Source organism: Tenebrio molitor, chromosome 6 (genome assembly GCF_963966145.1).
Source record: "Tenebrio molitor chromosome 6, icTenMoli1.1, whole genome shotgun sequence".
NCBI lineage: Eukaryota > Metazoa > Arthropoda > Insecta > Coleoptera > Tenebrionidae > Tenebrio > Tenebrio molitor.
This window is the reverse complement of record NC_091051.1, coordinates 2103911-2127617: the sequence shown is the minus strand read 5'-3', so window position 1 is coordinate 2127617 and position 23707 is coordinate 2103911. Positions and strand designations below refer to the sequence as shown.

General features: G+C 40.8%; 1 protein-coding gene and 2 long non-coding RNA genes across 8 annotated transcripts in view; 2 read left to right on the top strand and 1 right to left on the bottom strand.

Annotated features, from left to right (window-relative positions):
• Positions 1–23707, bottom strand: part of Ten-a (tenascin accessory) — a 206947-nt gene that overhangs the window by 133652 nt on the left and 49588 nt on the right. For 4 of the 5 annotated variants that reach the window (XM_069050307.1, XM_069050311.1, XM_069050310.1 and 1 more), the window contains one exon: positions 18247–18285. The exons of the other annotated variant lie outside the window; for it this stretch is intronic. The gene's annotated coding sequence lies outside the window, so the exon portion shown is untranslated. The remainder of the gene's footprint in view (positions 1–18246; positions 18286–23707) is intronic. 5 annotated transcript variants of the gene reach the window in all.
• Positions 1527–3301, top strand: LOC138132753 (uncharacterized). Of its 2 annotated transcripts, XR_011160168.1 has the most exons (4): positions 1527–2228; positions 2443–2662; positions 2719–2934; positions 2985–3301. It is a non-coding gene; the product is annotated as an uncharacterized lncRNA (long non-coding RNA). The 2 variants fall into 2 exon arrangements; XR_011160167.1 differs by having other exon boundaries at positions 1527–2662.
• Positions 10775–17312, top strand: LOC138132754 (uncharacterized). Its single transcript, XR_011160169.1, has 4 exons — positions 10775–15032; positions 15090–15280; positions 15330–16521; positions 16575–17312. It is a non-coding gene; the product is annotated as an uncharacterized lncRNA (long non-coding RNA).

The window sequence follows — 23707 nt, the reverse complement described above, 5'->3', positions numbered from 1 at the left end:
ATTCTATGCGGCATTAAACTGTCTGTTTACTGTTGCGTTCATTACAGATGCGCATTCACAAACTTCATCTCGGTCCGCCCTCCCACGCCGCCCCCTTTTAAATTACAGACTGTTATGCGACCTCACGAATTACTAATTTCAAACTTCTATAAATAAAGACGTTTGAAATTTTATACCGCGGTCGAAGTTATTCGGAATTTGGCGGCCGCGCGACCGCCCCCTCTCGCCGCCCTACGTCTCGTAGTAATTTTCTCCGTGCCCTTTCATAAATTATCGCTCCCGTTTTCAAGAGGGCTTTTTATTAAAACGGTTCCATTAACACTAAATTAAACAACGATTTGCATTTTATGAATAAAATACCGCGCGCCGCACAAACAAACATCAACCGGATCGCGCGCTCCGGGCTTTCCGGAGATTTGCAACAATAAGCAGGTTAAACGCGGCGCAAGACGTAATCCCGCACATATTTCTTCTTTACTCGTTATCATGAACAAGTCCAAAACAAAAACAAAACAAACAAACAAACAAAAACTGCCAAGGAAGAAGTCCTGGCTCGCTTTGTTGGGGAGAGTCCTGCGAAAATACGAGCTCCATGGTCAACTTGATTCGGATTGAAGGGGATGAAATGTGGACGCGTCGAGTGTAACTAGGACTCATTGGACGTTATTCGTTTGGTTAGTGGAGCACGGGGGTGGTTTACACTGACGCGGCTTTCATTCGATTTTTATTTGAAATCCGATTTTTGCATCCGATTTTTTCAGGAAATTACACCAAACTTTGTCCTCTGATTGCGTCCAGATTTGTTTGGATGGGAATTCGAAAAACGATCGGTTCGTTTAACGGCAGAATGGGTGTTTGGCGACAATTGTAACATTACATTCGTTACGCGCTAGGTATTACCACAATAATTGATGTAAATTTAATATGATCGACAGCTTATCAAGCTCAACCTAAAACCATTTTTGCGAACTGCAATACACCAAAAATACGAAATTAACTTTTCTGCTGTTGCACCTGAAAAAGTCAACTTTCATATAAAGCACATCGAATTAACCTCATTATCGACAAAAGTGTGTTAAAATATTTCTTTTAAAGACACAATAATTGATCTCGAGAGCTGTTTGATACCAAACATCTATAAAACAGAACTTTGGAGGTTATGAAAACTGACCCTACGCTAAATTGCCATTGCTGGACTGGTCCATATTATTTCTTGGACCGTCCCCATATCTTTATGCGACAATATTTCTATTTTCTTGACGATTTACGGTAAAACGGAATAAAACGAATAAAAATGACAGTTCGCCATCTTTTCCGACTTACCCCCTGTCGATAACGTCGGGTGGTATAATTATCCCATGTGTCACATCTGTCAATGACAAAACAAAAACAAACATCGAGATTAATGTTATTCAAAACCGGAATTTGTGTTGTGTTTCCGGTATCAGGAGTACATTGCGCTGTTTTATAGGAGCGCAGTGAAATGAGAATATATGGACTAGAACTTGGAAAAACGAAAAAAGGGAAGAGAGCAGGGGGCCTACCACCGACTCGTGTGAGATTTCTCACCGGTGAGTTTTGTCACCAAAATGACGTCATTTTAATGAAAAGTGCTAAAACCCTACTATTGACGCTGTGACTTTTCTCACCGGTGACAAAAGTCGAATGAAAACGCGTGAGATTTTTCGATCGCTTTATTATGAGTGGAATTATGGTGAGATTTGACATTTGAAGTGTGTTCAATTCAAATGAAGAATAATAGTTGGTTATAATGAATAATATATGAAATGTTTAATTAAACAAAGTGAATATTGAATATTTTTGGTTTATTATTATTAAATATCAGATAAAATTTGAAGAAAAACGCAGGTAGGTAACCAACCAAACGCTCTTTTTCTACATCTTGATGAGACTATTATTACTTGCACTGTTAATTCTACGTTTCTTTCTTTAACACACCCCATAGTGTGCCCAATAGTTTTTGTACTTGTAAATTGTAAAATATGCATTACAATACGTGCTTTGCGTGTTTTTTTAGGTTGAAGTGGACTCTGTGGATTATATTTGTTTGGAATTATTCATCTAAAAGTGAACCATCCCTCCATCTATGCCTCTATGGGCAGTAGATCTACTTCTGGCGCGAAGTCGGTGGTAGGCAGCCCCCCTGCGCCCTGCGTGTGTTCTGCGGCCCTGCCCTCGCCCCTCGTTCCTAGATCCTCGTTCGCGGTGTGAGTACGCCGGACGCCGGTTGTCTCGCTTTTCGTTCGTTTTCAATTCTAATCCATTTCAATCCGTTTGTATTGTAATCAATGCTATCAAATAATTTACCGTTCAAAGTGTTACCTTTTGTAAATTCAGTTTGTCAACTTTGTGTGTTGTTAATCTAATTCTAAGTGTTGACGTTATCCGTTCGTTTTTCTCTTCTTCACCCACGCGTTTCAGTTGTAGGTACAATTCGCAACAATATTCTTTGTGTTATTTTGCCAGTGGTCTGCAATCAAACTTGTGCATAAAATGGATGATTTAATGATGCTCAATTTAATTGAGAATTTGGAGAAGAAGTAGATGTGTTATTGAGGCGAGCTGCTGGAGTTATTTAATTTTATTGTGATCTTATATGCGTCTGAAAAGAAGACCCAGTGATTTATCTATCCATACTCAAGTAATTAAGCTAATAAGGTTTTTTTTTGTCTGCATTATTTTTTTATTTGTTGGCAGCACACCTTCTATGCTACGAGCAGCTATCAGGCTTATGTTGGATGATGTTGGATACAGTTGCTTCATAAGCATTTCTCAACAAACTGTGAGTGACGCATGAAGTAGGTAACAGAAGCCTTGAGCCAGCCCAAAGTAGGTACTAAATACTTATATTAAGTATCCTAACAATTTGGAAGCCCTTAGAAGTGTCAGACACAAATAAATTCATCAGTTTCAGTGAGCACATGTAACTTTAATGCATTTTTTATTTATCGTTTTATTTACAGGTGGAGTTTCTAATGGTCGGGTTTTTTGGACGTGGAGATCGACGAGGAAAAGGATTTGGTGCTGAACAACTATTAGGACTGGCAGGCTCTGAAGTCACTGAACGAATTGATTGGGTTGGAGGATGGTCAGAACCAGGAGCATTCAAAACAGCAACTGGTGTCAACACTGCAGCAATAAATTCTTCAGTTTGTGACAATGACTGAAAATTGCAAAACTGTTCACTCCACCTCCTGTTTTATTGGCTTTTCTCTTATTCACAGCATCTTCTTATTGTCTTGCCAGATCTGTAGAAATTAAAATAAAATGTTGAAATTAAGCCTTGGATATTTTAATAGTATACAAATGAGCTGTCACCACCAGTTTTCAGGTGCGTGGCTGACTGTTTGAAGCACTTAGCTTGCTGAGTACTGCAAAATAGGCTGAGCACCTGAAAAGTTACCTATTGACAAAAAATCGGTTCTAATTTTTTGATGTTATGTTTGGTAGATGTCAAATTTGTATATTTAGTTATATTCCACTTTGCACCCTTTGAACGATGTAGATATATATAAATTCTAAAGTAACGAATATGAAAAATTACCTTTCTTCACGCTTTCCACTCTTTTTGCGGAGAATTTTCCAGAAATTAATTCTGGGTGAGTCCGCATAAACTCGACCAAAATTTCTTTTTGCTCTTTCGTCACTTTTATGATTGATTATAAAGTTTCAAAAATCGTGAAAAATGATTTGTTAAATGTCAAAACCACGATTGAAACCTATATGTTGCTAAGCAACGAACGCGAATTGCAGCGTTGCAATATCTAACAGATGAGAAAACTCATCGGTGAAATTTCTCATCTCACGCAATGTCAATAGTAGCGTTTTTAAAAAATGAGTGACAAAATGCACGTGAGTTTTTTCACTGGTGAGAAAACTCACCGAAGTCGGTGGTAGGCCCCCAGATCTTGATAGGGTGAGCTGAAAAGGCAAAGGTGACTTGGATCGTCTATCTGGAAGAGATCAACGGCCCCTAAAAAGCGAATAAAGAATTTCAAGAAAGAGAGTCGTAGGTACAAATTCAAAAATCGTGATGCCCGCATAATTAATTGGCTTTGTGATTTGGTTTTTTAATAATGCGGGCTTAAAAACTAAATCGTAATTTTTTCCGTCAGGTTGGCATCGTCGGTGTTTGACAAGTGTCGTATTTCTCCTCGAACGACAGTTTAACGGGGCCCCATTCGTGTGATTTTTATCACCATCCGTAGTGAAATGAAATTAACGATGACATTTTCATTTCGCGTCCCCTCCAGTCGATAACATCGGACAGTATTATTACCCGATGCGAGGTCCGTCCATAACCAAAATGTGAACAAACAATCAGACGTGGTGTGACAAAAAAGTGAAATTTGTGTCGGTCATTTCCTCAATCAGATGAACCGTGGCGTTGTTTCATTTTGGAAATATGCTGAAATGGGACCGAAGTTGAATGACAAGATAGAATAATCTAAGGGACAACGAAAATCTGACCGAGTTGTGTTCGATTCAAATGTCGGAAATCGTCGAGTTAAGAACGTTTTTTTAAATTTTATTGTGAGCAGAGCCGGCGGATAATTGCGTATTAATTAATTACTCTGTGCGAATATCGAGTCGCTTGTGACAGGTATTTTAAGTTGGCATCACTGATTGTTTACATGCCTGCAGTGACAGTTGTTTTTTTAAATTCCGATTTGTTGAATGTTTTGTGTTTTTTATCAACTTTTGACCAGTTCGGACGACTTTTTTTGCCGACAATTAAACGGACGACTGATTTAAAAGCGGTGAGTATCGCACATTACGCCGCACCGTCTCTCTTTTGTTGTTTTAGAGGAAGCGGAGCCGGCGGTAAAAAAAGAGCTGAAAATGGCACGATAAATAATTTACGGGTGCGAGTTCGAGTCAAGACGAGACGCCCGTCGAGTGGGGAAGAGTGACGCGGGGGCTGTCGGCGGTCCGTCAGCTGTCGGTGCATTTTGAGGTTATGCGATGGTGAAGAGGCGGCGGATGACCTTTTGTCGTCGGCGCCCCGCGAGGCATCATCGGCCCGACGTAAACCCCGCCGGTTTAGAGCTCGAGCGTCGCTTTGAAAAATTAATAAACGTGCGGAACAGTCGGCTTGTCGCGCGTAAAAATAAATATTGAAACGCGGGTTAGTTTTTATTGTTATTGCTGCGACTCGGTGCGCCCGAACCCATTACCATTATGTGTTTTAAAGTTGTCAGGGCGGTCGCGCCGCCACCAGAAATAAAGTGCCTGTAAAGTTGCCACCCGTAAGATATTAACGCCCCTGACAGGCAGCCGCCAATATGCGGGCCCTCGCAGATAACACGCCGTTGTCGCTGGGGCTGTATTGGCGTTCGTCTTTCGTATTCAAATGTCACTTTTGCGAGTCGTCTCGTCTCGTCGGGGGGAGGCGGCGCCCCCGCGTTCCACCTCCCCCCGGGGGCCGGAGATAACGAGGCCAATTAGCGCGCGGGACGGCGACGTACGTACACACGCTTGTTTTTTTTTCCGGGGCTCCCGTGAAATATCATCGCAATTTCGCTATTCACAGACGGCGCGGAATTATTTATCGGTGAGAAAAAGGTGCCGGAAGATTGTGTATTAAATCTGCATGGGGGGCGGCGGGGTGCCATCAAAGGAGCTGAGCCGTCTCCAATTTATTTTTATCTCTTTATTTAAATTCTATTCGCAGTCGGGGTGTTGTGTGTGTGTGTCTGACAATGCGACAAGAAAATATTAATACGACAGGGGCTTTCAGGCAAATATCAATCGTCGGCTGTGCGCACAGAGAAAAAAATAAAAACGCGCCGAAACGAATATTTGATGCCAGGTTAGTCTCGCAAATGAATTCCAGCACAAAGGTTTATTTTGCACGGGCGCGAGAGGGAAATATCGGGCACAATGTACAACTGACAGGTCGCTATGTGTCAGAATTGGTTTCAAAATGATGTTTGTAATATGCGATCAGATAAAGAGTTGGTAAAAAGCACTTTTTTGGTGAAAAGAAACAAATCTATAATGGCACGTTTTTATGCCCGTAATAATTTTCCTCGTCTATAACTTCAAAGATAAAAAATGCGAAGTGTTTCTTTGATCATTTTCCCCTTCACTTGTTTCAAAAACAAGCAAATTAGAGATCTTTTTCTTCAAAAACTATTATTTCTCTGAAATCAGTGATCTTGATCTGGTGAACTGGTTGTTTTGACTCGAAGAGATTAAAATATGGAGGAAAATTGGAGTTAAACAAGCTGTTGTGCGTCTAAAAACGCTTGGAGTCGACGTTTTGGCAAAAACTGTAGCACACGTTTCGCAACGTGACAATGAGAAATAACGACTGCGTTGCGTTATTTTCCTGTGTCATCTTTTTTGATCCTCGGATGAAAAGCTTAATTCTTGCGCCGGATCGTTAGGCAACCGGCTGTACGGCCATGACGCAAGAGCGGCAGGGGGTTATCTAACAACCCGTCATTCCTCCGTGCTAATTCCAGCATGCGGAATCGAAATTGATAAGCTCTGGGACACTTTCGCTTCCAGTAACCCTCGGCATTGTAAATTCTCCCCCGGAATTATTTGTCCCGGTGCAAAGGCCCAACTAAAGCGCTTTATGATCGGCCCATCAAATTTCACAGGACCATTTTCCAGCGTCAGCGCGACGATAAAACGGGGTCAAAGTACGTGACTAATGAAACGAGATACAGAACGAACTGTTAATCCCCGGGCCGCGCCTTCTCACCTAACCCTGTTATTTTTTATCGGCGGTGGCGGCGTCGTCTCTCCCTCCTTGCACATTTGGGCCGCGCGCGTTCGTGACGTGCACCCGGAAAGACCGCCACCCCAGGCGGCGTAACCGATGCACCACCGGTCAAGCTGCCTGCCGGAGGATCGGAATTTTTATCGACGAGAAGGAAGGGTCGGGGCGGCGAACGTCGCCGCGGAGTCTCCGAAGTTGGCGGAAACGGCGGAAGTCGATCCGTCGGTGGATGTGTGCGCGACGAAAACACGCCAAACTACCAATAAAGAATGCTAATGGTGCGATTTTTAATGAGGGAGCGGTGCGAGACGCTCCGTAATCAGGATTCGATATATTTATGCGCATATTTTAGAAAATTCCGGGCGCTCAAACACGGCTCTCAGACAGCCAGGTACGGAAAACTAATGTTTATGCAAATGGATGCCAATTTACACCACACTCGAGATTGAAAGGCTGCGGTCCGGATAAATACGACCGGTTTAGACGAAATTGGGGCCTAATCAAGACCGCCGGGGAGGAAAAAAACAGGAGAAAGACGAGGAGGAGGAGGAAAAAATCGCCGGTTTGTCTGTGTGTTTTTCCTTTCTTGAGATTATGTACATAATTAAGGATTTTTCCGGCCGCTGGCCGTGTTATAGCGATACAGCTCGATAAAAAATCAAAGCACATCCCTCCAAGTTTCGTAATTTAATCTTTTGCCAAAACTTTTTTTTTCACTGGCTGAAAAAATTGTTCGGATCAGAAAGTCGACTGTTTATTCGAGTTGAAGTTCGGTATTTTAAGTGAGAGTGGAAAAATCGATTCGCTGAATAATTTGTGGTCGCTTTACAACAACTTCGACGTCTCATAAACCAATCCCGAGCCGTGGAAATTCCTAACTGGCCTAACTTTTACCTTTCCGATATTTCTTTACTATGTACTAGTAAGGCCCCCTCAGCACACATTATTTTTTTAAGGAATCTACACCGTTTTTTAAGGTACCCTTTTTAAAAAGTTGAAATTTTAGGAATCTACCATGTTTTTGCAAAAGTACATTTTTTTTAAAAGTCAACATTTTAAGGAAAATACCCTGTTTTTTTCCAAACGTGAATACGGTTTCGTCCAAACAAATTCACCTTTGAAAACACTTAAAATTCGCCTTTTTGCCCTGTTTTTTGTTGGATGTTTTGATGAAGAAAATTATTTTAATCACAAAATTACCTCGTGAAAAACAAAAAATATCACAGAAATGAAATTCACGAGGTCTTCAAAAAACATTGTCTTTATTAATACATATATCTTACTACAGTTTCAAAGTCAAATAATAATTATAATGTGATGTATAAAGCGGAAGGTAAAATTGAATTTGAACTGCCCCATTTGATTTTAGTACTTTCAATAATCACTGTCCGAACAATTGAAAACTTTATTAAATAAAAGCCATAGTTTTGAAACACATAAAACACAAAAAAAATATATTGAAGAAGTTATTTATCATTTTTATTCCATCATATTACTTTTTAAATATGTATTCGAACGAAATTGCGATGAGTTATTGGATAGGATGAGTTGAATTCAGGCATAGGGAAAGTTCCGGTCATAGACCCCATTTGTTGGCGTGGGAGCCAAAAATAGGCAAAAATATGAGTTTTTTGTTTTTTTGTGAATTTCTCTTAAACGAAAAAAGCGACGTAAAATTTTTTCAACTCAAAAGAAGTGCATTGAAAGGAGGAATCCAGCAGTGTATAATTCATTATCATATTATGTTTAATAAGGAAGCTACGGCCATTTAAATGTTTTTTCCGACTGCAAATTTGATAGAAGTAGTATTTGGTAGAAGTTTCGGCTCAGAAGAAGGGCCTTGACAAGAGCAATCCAACGGTGCAAAATTCATTGCCATATGTGGCTTAATAAGGGAGCTATGGGCGTTTAAATGATTTTCCGAAGTGAAAATTAGATAGAAGGGGGGGGTACGTGGTTTTTTTCCAAAAATTTTTTGTCGCCGATTCGAACCAAATTGCTGTCAGTTATTGTATAGGATGTGTTGAATTCAGGTATAGTAAAAGTTCCGGCGATTGAACCCATTTTTTGCTGTGGGAGCCAAAAATATGGACTTTTTGGTTTTTTGCGAATTTCTCAAAAACGGAAAAATTCAGGTAAATTTTTTTCAGCTCAGAAGAAGCGCCTTGACAAGAGCAATCCAACGGTGCAAAATTCATTGCCATATGTGGCTTAATAAGGGAGCTATGGGCGTTTAAATGATTTTCCGAAGTGAAAATTAGATAGAAGGGGGGGGTACGTGGTTTTTTCCAAAAATTTTTTGTCGCCGATTCGAACCAAATTGCTGTCAGTTATTGTATAGGATGAGTTGAATTCAGGTATAGTAAAAGTTCCGGCCATTGAACCCATTTTTTGCTGTGGGAGCCAAAAATATGGACTTTTTGGTTTTTTGCGAATTTCTCAAAAACGGAAAAATTCAGGTAAATTTTTTTCGGCTCAGAAGAAGCGCCTTGACAAGAGCAATCCAACGGTGCAATATTCATTGGCATATGTGGCTTAATAAGGGAGCTATGGGCGTTTAAATGATTTTCCGAAGTGAAAATTAGATAGAAGGGGGGGGGGGGTACGTGGTTTTTTCCAAAAAATTTTTGTTGCCGATTCGAACCAAATTGCTGTCAGTTATTGTATAGGATGAGTTGAATTCAGGTATAGTAAAAGTTCCGGCCATTGAACCCATTTTTCGCTGTAGGAGCCAAAAACATGGACTTTTTGGTTTTTTGCGAATTTCTCTAAAACGGAAAATTCCAGGTAAATTTTTTTCGGCTCAGAAGAAGCGCCTTGACAAGAGCAATCCAACGGTGCAAAATTCATTGCCATATGTGGCTTAATAAGGGAGCTATGGGCGTTTAAATGATTTTCCGAAGTGAAAATTAGATAGAAGGGGGGGGTACGTGGTTTTTTTCCAAAAATTTTTTGTCGCCGATTCGAACCAAATTGCTGTCAGTTATTGTATAGGATGTGTTGAATTCAGGTATAGTAAAAGTTCCGGCGATTGAACCCATTTTTTGCTGTGGGAGCCAAAAATATGGACTTTTTGGTTTTTTGCGAATTTCTCAAAAACGGAAAAATTCAGGTAAATTTTTTTCAGCTCAGAAGAAGCGCCTTGACAAGAGCAATCCAACGGTGCAAAATTCATTGCCATATGTGGCTTAATAAGGGAGCTATGGGCGTTTAAATGATTTTCCGAAGTGAAAATTAGATAGAAGGGGGGGGTACGTGGTTTTTTCCAAAAATTTTTTGTCGCCGATTCGAACCAAATTGCTGTCAGTTATTGTATAGGATGAGTTGAATTCAGGTATAGTAAAAGTTCCGGCCATTGAACCCATTTTTTGCTGTGGGAGCCAAAAATATGGACTTTTTGGTTTTTTGCGAATTTCTCAAAAACGGAAAAATTCAGGTAAATTTTTTTCGGCTCAGAAGAAGCGCCTTGACAAGAGCAATCCAACGGTGCAATATTCATTGGCATATGTGGCTTAATAAGGGAGCTATGGGCGTTTAAATGATTTTCCGAAGTGAAAATTAGATAGAAGGGGGGGGGGGTACGTGGTTTTTTCCAAAAAATTTTTGTTGCCGATTCGAACCAAATTGCTGTCAGTTATTGTATAGGATGAGTTGAATTCAGGTATAGTAAAAGTTCCGGCCATTGAACCCATTTTTCGCTGTAGGAGCCAAAAACATGGACTTTTTGGTTTTTTGCGAATTTCTCTAAAACGGAAAATTCCAGGTAAATTTTTTTCGGCTCAGAAGAAGCGCCTTGACAAGAGCAATCCAACGGTGCAAAATTCATTGCCATATGTGGCTTAATAAGGGAGCTATGGGCGTTTAAATGATTTTCCGAAGTGAAAATTAGATAGAAGGGGGGGGGGGGGTACGTGGTTTTTTCCAAAAATTTTTTGTCGCCGATTCGAACCAAATTGCTGTCAGTTATTGTATAGGATGAGTTGAATTCAAGTATAGGGAAAGTTCCGGCCGTAGACCCCATTTGTTGGTGTGGGAGCCAAAAATAGGCAAAAATATGAGTTTTTTGGTGTTTTGTGTATTTCTCTTAAACGAAAAAAGCGAGGTAAAATTTTTTCCACTCAAAAGTAGCGCATTGAAAAGAGGAATCCAGTGGTGTTTAATTTTGTATAGCACGCCTTCTACCTTAAAAAAAAATTAAATATACCTTAAAGACAGGGCAAAATGCTTAAAAAAACAAAGTGTTCTGAACGGGCCTCACTAGTAGTTACTTTTGCTTCTTTTTCTTTCATCGGATGTTTAAAATTGCAGCGATTTCTCCGTACGTGCGAGAATTTATAACAATACGGCAAATGGCCCGCAATCTCATCGTCGTTCACAGGAACGGGAGTGCGCGAGGGGAGGGTGGACGAGTAGGCAACCAGTAATACGGCCGATAATGTAGATTCCCGACTTGACGTGTCGCCAACAATTGCCGATCGTTACAAACATGCTGAGACGTCGAAAAATTACAGCCAGCAAGAACGAACCGAAGACAAGAAACGAATAAATCTTAATAGACGTCGCCGTTCAAGCGCGAACAAATTGATTTGAATTACGAGTCGCGTAAAATCGACAGTTCTGTGTCTGGGGGCCGTCCGAAATCATGTTTTTCAGATCAATTAGTTCTTCTTGTTCCCGTTTCTGATTTCTTTCATCCTCGCGATGTCGTTTCGTTAAGTTTACCATTTGGTAATGCGACTTATGTGGGTCACGTATTTGATCGATAACTTTGGAAGAGGTTTTTTTTTTGGTTTTTATTTTGTTCTGTTTTTTTACTGCGCAACCGAGAACAAAGTTGTAATTCAATTTTTTCGTGTAAAAATTGCCCTCCGCGAATGCACCGTCACGCTTATTGAATAGGAAGGAGCATGTCCTATTAATTAAAAGCAACACCGAACTAGTGATAAACACAAGTTTAACATTAAAGTTGGCAGGCAAAGTTTAAGACGCAGATTTAATATAATTAGAGAAGAACGGCGCAAACACAACGCGGATCTTAATTAATTAAAATAATTGGATCCGAACGTGTGCGTTTTCTTTATTCTGGGAGCGCTGGCTCCGGCGAAACAAAGAATCTAGGAAAGACGAGATTCGAGAACAACAAGTTCCTCATCGGATCATGCCCGACCTCCGATAATAAAGCTGCCATAAATAGAAGTTTCTCCGGAAACAACGGCAGCTTCCGGCGCCGCCCGCGGGAACGGTCCACCTACGACGTTCCGGGAGCGGGTCGAATCGGCGAAACAACACGTTCAGCAAACCAGTGGGTTAATTCGGCGTAAAGGCCAATTTGTCAACGGTTTATCCAAACAAGTCGCCGAATAATCCGCCATATATCAGGCGCGGCCGCCGAAGAACCCGAAGAAGCGCGGAGGGCCCTTCTTGCCCGGATTTCGAGTCGAGTCGCTAGTTCCTCTGTGTACTCAGCGCTCCGCGACCGCCATAAATCTACCACTTTACTGTTGGTATAAGTTTCGGCTTTTGACTGCGGCTCGTGATCCGCCTTTGCGAGTCGTGTCTGAGGCCTAAGCCGGCTCCGGGCGTTTCAGCCCGGACTCCGCAAGAAAAAACAAGAACTAAATCTATACGCATTTAGGAAGGAAAAAGAAACGCTTTGTTTGCCCGGCCGGAGTGCACCTGTAGAATTGCGAATTCCGGCCGGCTCCGGGCGATTTTTAAACAAATGAATCGCTCACAATGGAGTCGAACTTGCCGGGATCGGGGCTTTTGTTAACACAATTATGACGCAACCCCGGAGAGAGCTCGGCGAAGAGAAGAAAATCGTGCTCGTGCCGAATGTCTCGTCCGGAAATGTAAATGCCGCAATTTTTCCCCCATAAAATAATTAATTTCGCGCTTCATCAATCATTGTTTATCATTTTTGAGTGATGCTCAAGAGCCTAAACCCTAACAGATGAAGCTTTATTATATGAACGGTTCAATTTGAGTAAATAATGAAGACATCAATCACGTCCAATTTTCTGTCTGTTCAGGAACAGCCCTGCTTAATCCTGCGGATCGAAACCCTCCACCTACCCCTCCCCCTTAAAAAAAAAGAAAACGAATGATCGATGAAATATGTAAATGGCGACCAGGTCCGGCCTTAGGAAAACAAGATCGTCCGTCGATCCCTCCCCACAAAGCCGGACTTTCAATCTTCAAGTTAACAAAGTTAGCCATGAAATTCTACGTCAAATAAGCTCAAAGTTTGACAGGTCAATATTTTATGTGATAGGAGATCGGAGTTTATCGGGGCGAGCTTTTACGACGGTCCAGTCGTAAGTAAAATTAATTCAGGTGTGGCTAATCAAGATGGCGCCTGCTAATGCTCCAATAAACCGCCCATTTTCTTCCTCTGACTGTTTCTGACTTCCGATCACACAACTCCCAACATGGCGACGTTTATGACAAATATTCGAGACAACATCCGGAAGGTCACAAAAGACGAGCACGAAAGAGAACAACGATGAAGAGTCCGAAGCTCAAAATTGGATGAATTTTGTGAACGTTTTTTGAAGTGAAAACTTTTTTAGGCGCACTACATACATTTTATTCCCGGGCAGTGAATTAGTTTCATGCGACACGGTAAAATCGTTCGCAGCTCAATGAAAATCGTTCGCAGCACGACACGGCAAGCTAAAATCTCGGGAGTCAGTGCAGAGCCGCAGGAGTAGCTGTATACAGAGTGTCTCAGCTAAGACTTTCGAGCCTAATATCTCGGTTATTTGCCAACGGATTTTTATGAAATTTAAAATGTAGATATTTTAGACCGTGAAGGTTCAATTAGTAATAATAAAATTACCTCAAGTTAAAAAATGTAATTTTAACACAGGTTTCCTTTTTCGAAAATTATGCGCGATTATTATTAGATTGTTAATCATTAAAAAATAGGGGTCTACACAATCAATTAAGTAAATCACTTGCCTGATTCAACAAAAAGATTAGATTTTATCGTTAAAAATTTAATGTAAAATTTGAAGGTATTTGAGCAGTTACCTTTTGAAACAATTCATGATTAATTGCCAAGTAACATTTTGTACAACCTTTAAAGTCTGTCAAAATTGGGCGCGCTTTATTAGAAACGTCAAATTATGAAAATTTATTGAAAATACTCTAAAAATAGACTACAGCGGCACAAATTTCAATATTGTTGAAAAAGGAAAAAAAATTTGCCTATGGAGAGTGTCGTAAGAACTTCAATGACACAATTCGTTTTCTCGTGGAACACTATCCAAATGTAGGCTTTACAAAATGTAAGGTTAAGAGAGTCGTCAATTTATTTGAAGACACAGGAGGCGTACGTGAACTAAATTACCTTGCTAAAATATCCCGATCGTGTTTTAGTCCTTTATGGAAGAATTAAAGCATCCAGTATAATAAATTACGTCCAAATGTTGTCTTTAACTTTGCAAGTGTTTGTAAGGTTGGCAAAATAAACGTCAAATATGTCACCTGCGCTTCTGCGAAAAGGGATGACCAAAATTCTGCAAAATTGCGCGTTTGTTTCATACGCGTCTACGTTTTTGCATTTGCAGCCACGTTTAACACAGTTTTTTGCTTTTTTCTTTCAAACTAGACGTCTTTCAAGGACGAGTTTTTCCCTACAGCATTTTTTATTGACGATCAATTTTTTATGTAAATCGTAATTGATTCAACATTTTAAAAAGGCATGTAAAAATTACGTGTAGCAAATTTGTGTAGCAAAATGTGAAGAGGAAAATGGACCAATTATAATACAGGGTATTGCTATGAAAACTTGTGTTCTGTTCAATATAACAAACCATCGTCAAGAAAATAAAACTGAAACATGGAAACCTAACCTCACAAATGTTGCCAGTCTGTTTACCTCTAAAACCGGACGTATTGGCAGTTTCTATTGAAAAATACAGAGTTTTGATGTTTATTAGGGGCTATCGAGTACGTTAAAAGATCGGAGACAAATTTGCTGTTCCTTTACTTCAGAATAACGGAGACTGATAAGATGGTAAAATTTGTTGTGAATTGAGAATTGTTGATTGCGAACGAGCCCTAGCGCTTGCGCACTGAGCATTAAAGTCATCTTTGACAGTGTTGGTATTTAATATAAGTTAGATTAAGGTAAACAAAATTGAATGCTGAGGAGACAGCAATAATTGTGGAAGGCAAGTATTGGGATTTATTTTTTAAATTTTTGCTCCCGATGTTGCCCATCTAGTGTGGTGTGAACCTGATGTGAAAATGTCTAAAGTTGACAATGATGGTAAAGCAATGATCTCAATGTATTTATCAATATTAATAACGGAAATTATATTTATAGTGGGAGAAACTAAAAACGCCTGTCTCATGCTGTGATCACGTCTGTTAAAAAGTGGGGTTATGTCCAGATACAGATCATTCAATGTCAAAACCTCAAAATCACCTCATGCAATTCTCAATAGAAATGAAGAATGAAGGAAATGGTCATTTGTCAGTTAGAGAAATGCGAAAAATACCTGGGGATTACTAAACGTAATCAGACCTTTCAATTAATTGCATTGATTAATACACATATTTTCAGATAAAAACTAATTGGACAGCAAGAAACATGAAGTTCAGAAAAATGTTTTATGATGAAAAGGTAGAAGGCATGAAACTACAACACTAGCCAAAATATACAACAAAATATGTAGCACAAATCGGGTTAACCGAACAATGAATTTATGTACTATTCCGGACACGGAATCTTGGCCACAACTGACATTTAACTGACAAATATGTGTGAACTGGCCTTTATTGAATATAACCCAACTTTTGACTCGATAATGCTATTTCCCTGCTTTTTTGATGTCACAATAAAAACTTCAAAGTGATTTTTAATAATTGTCATTTATTAATGACACTAATGATTGGTTTACATCATTTTTTTTAGAAATGTCAAAAAAATGTTGGCCAAGATTCCGTGTCCGGAATAGTATATCAAGAAACAAACATATTTGCAAACAGGGTTTACTACAGAATTCTTCCAAAGAGTTGTTCTTCCACCTTTGTAATCTAAATCGGCCTTGACATGAATACTTCACAACTTTTGCCAGTGTTTACCTCTAAAAGCGGACGTATTTGCAGTTTCTATTGAAAAATGCAGATTTTTGATGATTATTTAAAAACACCATTGGATTTAATAGTTATTTATGCATTAAGAGCATAATTTTGCATTTTGCTGCTCGCATCGTCATATTGATGCCAGAGGCGCTAGCCGAGGGCATTAAGACGATAAGAGCAGCAAAATGCAATTTATGCTCGTAATGCATACAAAATTTTATGCGCTGCCCTCAAAAATTGAAAAAACCAACACAAAAATTTCCTTGGTATTAATTTAAACAAAGTAGCCAAAGATTGATAATTTTTCCAAACTACCGTAACTACGAAATTTTGTAAACAAGTGGCAGACATTTGCTTTTGTGTGCAAAAGATTTTTCAATTTAGCTGAAAATGGTAAGAAGACTATACAGTACACTGAAGATGTTTGTCTCGCTTACTTTTTTGAAAAATCCAACAACTACAAGTCTTCGAGTTTGTGGAGTTTTTACTCTATGTTAAGAAGCACCTTGCTAGTAAGAAATGGAATAGACATCAGCAAATACTTAAAACTTCAAGCATATTTAAAGTGACAATGTGATACTTACAAACCTAAAAAGTCAAAAGTCCTTTCAAAAAGCGAAATTGACAAATTTATTACGGAAGCACCAGATGATACGTATTTAATGATCAAGGTAAATTACTTTGTTGCTTTTATATTTCAATAGTTAATTTGTAATTATTCTAGGTTGCTGTAATCGTAGGAATTGCCGGTGCTTGCAGATCGCAAGAGTTGTGCTTTTTAACAACAAAAGAAATTGAGGATTTGGGCTCTGCGATACTGATAAGACTAACTGAAACGAAAACAAAAGTATCAAGACGGTTTACTATAATACAAAATGAGCAAAATTTCTTAGAACTTTTCCGCAAGTACTTTGTTTTGCGGCCTCCACATACTAAACATAATCGATTCTTCATTTTTTACAAAAATGGGAAATGTTCCACGCAACCCGTAGGCAGAAATACGTTTGGAAACATTCCATCAAAAGTAGCAACATATTTGAACCTTCCCGACCCCAAATCTTATACCGGACATTGTTTGCGTCGCAGTTCCGCTACTTTACTTGCAGATTCTGGTGGACATATTACAGACTTAAACGTCACGGAGGTTGGCGTTCTGGTACAATCGCAGAAGGATATATAGAAGATAATATTCAAAACAAGCTCAAGATAGCCGAAAAAATTCAAGGGAAACGTCAACATGAAAAAACAGTAGTCCCATCAACATCCAGTGCTTTTTCAAATGACTACACTGAAGAACCGGAGGATAAGAAAAGTAAAGGAGTTTCCATTCTTCAGACAAATGCGGAGTTGAACATTCAAAATCGACAGAATCAAATATTTTCAGAAAAAATCAATTTACCTTCGATTGTAATTAATAGTTGTAACAATGCTAAAGTAGAAGTAAATTTTTCGTTTAATTAAATTGTTACTTTATTAAGAAATACGCAATTTCATGTAATAGAATTTTCTTTAGAGCATAAAAATTACGCCAATGCTTTAGAGCAATAAATTACCCTTTTATGCACTCTAATGAGGTAAATAAAACGGCCAAAATTGCTTGGCAGCGCATAAATAATATTAATGCCTTGCTCCTTATTCCTCCAAGTACTATCATCCATAATAATATAATTTATAGAATACATATTGCTTCAAATCAATAACGAGCGTAGAAGTTTTCACTTCCATCGTGCGATCTTAAGCATACACTCTTTTTTTTCTGACGGAAGAGTGAAAAGTTGCAGGTGCTGGTGTCAATTTGTCGAGTGTGCGTCGGTCAGAAGAATGACGCGATGGTGGGGGTGGAGACGACCCCGAAAAGACGCGTCTCTGTCTCCGACAGGAGCTCACACGGATTGCTAAATTACGTGTAATTAACAAATGCACGATCTAATTACGACCAGAGACGACTGTAAACAAGAGTCTAAGACAAACTCCAAGTTAGTTAATGCCTTAGTTGCCGGGAACAAAAGCTCGCGCTATAATACTAAGCTCATTGTACAAACTACAATGGCATACTGATTTAGTGGGAACATTTGGAAACAGCGCCCATTCTAATTTTAAAGCGTTTTTCGATCCCGACAAAGGGAACTTTCATACAAATGAAAAGTTAATTTATCAAACGGTACTTGGAAGTGGATGGCGGTAGGTGCGAGGGCACTCATATATGACGGCGCAACTCAATCTTCCAAGATTGAAATTTTAAATCAATTCGAGCGATTTCGAGAGCGACACGAGAGAAGATTACATTACCGCGGGTCGGGCGCCAGGAGGTTGCTCCGCAGAAAGCGCTTCATTATTCATTACAGCAACATTCCGCCGTATTTATCAATCAATTGGGAAAAATTCCCATCACTCACCCTCTCGATGTGGACGACCAGAGTGCGCCGCGCCGCTTCCTGCCAACAGAAAAACAGACGACAGATTAAAATGTGCGGTCATGGCGTGACGAGGTCGGCTTATTTTCTATAAAACCGTAACACCAAGACATTTTTATACGAGGAAATGACAGCGAGCCGAGAGGAAACAGCACGTGCACGTCATGTTTTTTTTCTTGGGGCGCTCGCTGATGCCGTCTCTTCGGAGGGAATATGGAGCGGACGAAATTGTTTCCACAAAAATAAATTGGCAGCAGTTTGTCGGCGATGAAAGCTCTTTAACGGAACTATTCAATATTTCAGCGGACTTTAATTAACGTTGGAGTTTCTTTCGGCGGCCGTTTTCAGGGGATCAACCGCGAATTAAATTCCGATGTGGCCGAGTCTGTCCCCTGAATGGAGGGAGTGCTCACGGTATCTAACGTAAATATCGCCTTAATAACAGAAACTTGGCGAATAATACCGTGAATATTGCATATCAATTGCAAACCGCTTTCCGCCAGGGAAGTCGTACACAGCTGACTAACATGATAACAGGAACCAATTTTCCGTCGCTTTTTCAGCCATTAACCCGAGAACATGTGCAACACAATACACCGAACCTTGAGCGAATCGATGGGAACTGCTAATGGGCGAAATCGTCGATTGTCGCCCAACCGGGGTCCTCCCACCACCTGTTCATTTATCCTTTTGTTTCGTTCGCAACTAATTGCGGCGATAATTCATTGGTCGCGTTGCGAGAAAATACGAACAGTAATCAAAAAGCCCTTTGTTAAACAGAGTCGTGCATGTAAGCCGTACATTTCTTTGCTGGCGAACATAATTTACCTGTCAGAGATAGCATTGTGCCATTGTTTGGTCTCTCGGCGAGATCTTTTCTCGCCTAACAAGTTACTCGCAATGTCGTTGCAATTACAGCAGAGAGGGAGCTGTCCCGGATATGCGTTGCGGAAATGTCCGATCGTTTAAGAGTTTGTTATTTGTGGAGAGCCGTATCCTGTCCATTATCTCTCCGCCGAAGGAATCGAGAAAGTGCAAAACGTAAATCGGCCGGATCGTGCGTGAGGAATCGCGTGTCGGGACTTTTCCGCCTCGAAAATTCCGTCGGGGCCGGATCGGGACAGACTGCTGGCACCGGACGAGCTCGCAATCGCGGATCTCGTCTAATCCCGATCGGCGTCCTTAAATTAATATTTGCCGAAGCGGACGAGTTCGTCGTGATCGCGGCCGTCGTAAATCCCGGAGAAATCCGGGCCCTGCGAAATTTAATTGTCTTAAAAGTTGAAGAAGGACCGCAGAAATCGGCCGCTTCGGATGAGAAGGAACGGCACAAAGCGAACGCAATTACTCCCTTTTTCCCTCTCGATCCGGGGCGGTTACGTAGGCGGAAACTGAACAACAATACCGCAATTTCGGTTATTTAACTGAGGCTGAAAAAGACACCGAGGAGGGTCCTCTCGAGTCTCGACTGCAGCCCGTCACTCGTTCGAACTTATCTGCTGCACCGAAACTCTTTGAAGCCTCGACTCTCAGACGATGCTATCGCGCCGCCAAGGGTCTAGATTAATATGCGGCGGGGTTGTCGACTTTTTCTAATTGCGACGGTAGGAATTTACGACGCCTCCCGATAAATAAAGCTCGCTCGACACCGTTTTTCTTTTTTAATTATGCAACTGGCGAAACGAAAACGCAACGAGTTTGTTGAAAGTTATTTTTTTAATCGGAAATTTTAATTAAAAAATTCTGGACGAAAAACAAATCCTGATGGTCTTGCCGGGACGACAATTTGTTGTATTTCAATTAAAAGCCCGGCATTAATAAAGTTGCGCTCGGTGAACTTTTTTTTTTTAACAAACCGCTCTTTTAATATTGTAAGGGGTTGCGGTTTGGTTTTTATTACTTTTAATCAAGACTGCGCGCTATGGAAATTTTTGGAGGGCACCGCCGAAAAAAATCATTTTTTTTTAATTAAAACTTTGTCGTGCCGCTTTTTTTGAACACCGTCGTGTCGAGGATCGGCCGCTTTTCGATGCGAAAGTGCGGTTTTTGTCCCGGCATAAAGCACGAATTTAAGCCGGTACGTCTGCGAACTTTATCTAATTTTTATCCCGGGAAAGTTTGGAAATTTTCCTATAAATTTCGCAGTGCAGACAACAAACGGATGCAACTATCGCCATTGTTTCGTTTCCTCGTCGTTCGTCATCCGTTTGGGAAAAATTTATCGCCGCCACCGAGCGAAGATAGGACGTCGGCCGACGAAACGTCGACGAACTTCTCTCCGCCGGTCTCTCCCCTTTGACACGTCCACGTTCTAAATTTAAATGCCGTCTTTGATTGGACCGAACACATCCTCGGAACTGTTTCAGACTTCAATTAGATTCGCATGTGACGTGCAACTGCATCTATTATAAATCCATTTGCACGGCGGACCGAATCCGAAATAGAACACAGTAAATAATTGAGCTAAGTGTGGTCAAGATCGGGAAAAATCTGACTCCGATTACGGCGCCCAGCATGTGGCGACGCCAGAGTTCTGGCGCCCGACATGTTTGCTTAAGAAAAAAAAAGGCCCCGAAGGCTGCTCAGGCTTTCCAGAGCCTTTTCATTCAGCCACATTGACGGGAAGATTCGGGATAGGTACGGTGAGGATGGGTGCCGAGGTCAGGTGGTTGGTACTGACCCAGCATTTGTCTTATCTGTGATATGAGACATACTACGACGTGATCGTGTTGGGAAACCTCTGAAAAAAAACCCACATCTGATCAGGCGGTACTGGGGTTAGAACCCGGGACCTTCCGAATGTAAAGCGTCACGCTATGCGCTTGGCCACAGTACTCGGTGGGTCTTAGTATGTTTTTGTATCTTCATATGTGACTCAATATGAAAAATTGTCCTTTTCAATCGAGCCCCTACAAATACCTGAAATTTTTGTATACCTGTCTAGCCAAATGTAAGTGGCGACTTGCGGCGGAAATTCGAAAAGTACTACCGTGGAAAATTGTTGGGTTTAAATCCAATCAATCATACATCAATTTGCACCACGAGCTGAGCGAAAAGTCGTTAATCGCTGCTGAATTTTTTAACAGATTAATTTGAAACGTCATCCTCTGCCGGTGATTGATTTTCCGGTTACGATTTGTCGCCCAACTCGTGTCGGGTGTTTGTCCCCCGACGCCTGTCCGCTGCACGTCTTGCACTTTCGTTCCGTCGATTTTTTTTTCCAACGCAAACAAACATCCGTGTGTTTCCTTTTCGATTTCAGTTCGATTCGTTTCGCCTTTCATTGGATTTATCGGCCAGATGCATCCGCAACGTTCCGGAATTACAGGTCACGTGTCGCATCCACGTAAAACTCGCATTAGGGCGCGTATTTCTTTTATTGACCCGTTGGGGAAACGTCACCTGTCAGGACGGCGTCTCTGTTATCGCGGGCCGGAGGTGGCGCCACCGCCGCCTCCTCACCCGGTGCATCCAGACGAAAGAATCATTTGCGAAACGTTATTACTGCCGACCGTAACGTTTGCATCAGAAATGAGTGATCGCGGAGGTGGCGGAAAAAATCCAAAGTGTCGGAGAGGGGGGCGGGTCGTGCGAATAATTATTAATTAAGTCGAGGCAATTAAATTTAATCGTAAAGTGGTGAGCGGGAGCGAGCAGTCGGCATGCAACCCGCCCGGCTGTAAAGCGGGCGAGAGATAAGATCAGCGTTAGGCCAGAAGGATCCAGTTCTTTGTGTTATTTAAGGATTTTTTTATTATCATGGCTCTGTTTTTACCAGATGAACTCCGCCATCTCGGGGGGATTCCGCGCCGTATATTCCACAATTTGTTGGTTTAGTAACGTTTTCTTATCCCGCAGAGTTGCAAGCCGAATCCCCGCGTCTCGTTAATGGACCGCCGAGTAGGTGAGCGGACAGCTTATCCCCACCACCGCCCCGCCCCCTAACACCTCATATTTAATTCACGGCGTGCATCCCGGATCCGAACGAGCCGAATCGAACAAAATCATAAATAAACCGAAAATCGATCGTCATAAATTATTTAAAATATAATATTATTAACGGAACGACCGAATCGTAAATAATTGCAATTCGGTGCGACATTACGGCATAAAATTCGCTTTTTCCTAGTTGTTTTCGGCGTGTCCGATGAATTATGGAATTGTATTGCCGCAAATCCGATTAATTGCTGTGACGTCACGATTTTCCCGACGTAAACAACTCTTTGTTGTCTATTGATGACGGCGGCGACCGCACGCTAATGAACACCGGATGTCGAACAACACTTCTGGCGTTTCCGAATCGAAAATTAACATGTTCGGCCGGGGCTCTGATGGGAAATGCACAAAAACAGAAATGTTTGCGTTTTTATTGCGTGTACAATAAAAAAATATATGTTTTTTTTTTGTGTGTTTTGTTTTTATGGCACCCTCCTTCGTGTTAATTTAAATTTACAGCAAGAACGAAAGGCGACGTAAACATTTCGCGTTAATGTTTTTAAAATCGGGAGGGGGATTTTTTTATTGTTGTTTCGCGGGTGCTTATCTAAGGCGACCCTTACAAATTTGCGTCGTTTATCAAGCCGGTCCGATTTTGTTGCTTCGTCGCTGTGCAAAGTCGGCCACGCCACGTACTAAACGACATATCGCAAGTTTTCAATTTTAAATCTGTTAATTAAATACGAAAATAGCTTCGCGAAGACCATTTTTCATTCTTAGATTAGGATTTTTGGGGGCGTGCATGAGTGATGAGTGACCTGGTGTGCGTGAATAACATCCCCGAAGGCTGCGCGTGGGTGGCAAGATCGGCCAACGCGACAAACACTCTTATTTTTGCAACTCCTCGAGGGGTTACTTTCATAATTTCGCAACAAAAGAAAAACCGAAGGACTAATCTGGTGTTTCACCCTTTCGATTTATCACTCTTCACTTCATTGGTTCAAGCTTTCCTTGCGAAGGAATGTTTGGTTTTTTTTGAAATGAAACTTCTTTAGGCGCACTACATACATTTTATTCCCGGGCAGTGAATTAGTTTCATGCGACACTGTAAAATCGTTCGCAGCTCAGCGAAAATCGTTCGCAGCACGACACGGCAAGCTAAAATCCCGGGGGTCGAGATTTTTTGCGGAGCGATCGAAAAACAATCAACTGTGCGTCACTTGTCACTTTTTAATTTTCAGTATTCACTGTCTTGTGACCTGACTGACCTCAGTGCACAGCTGCAGGAGTAGCTGTATATAATATCTAATATATAAAATTCTCGTGTCACAGTTTTAGTTATCATACTCTTCCGAAACGGCTTGACCGATTTTGATGAAATTTTATATGTATATTCAGTAGGTCTGAGAATAGGTTGTTATCTATTTTTTATACCCCTAAGTGATAAGGGTCGTCCACCCCAAATTTTTATTTTTTATTTTTTGGACAAAATTATTTATATTCATTT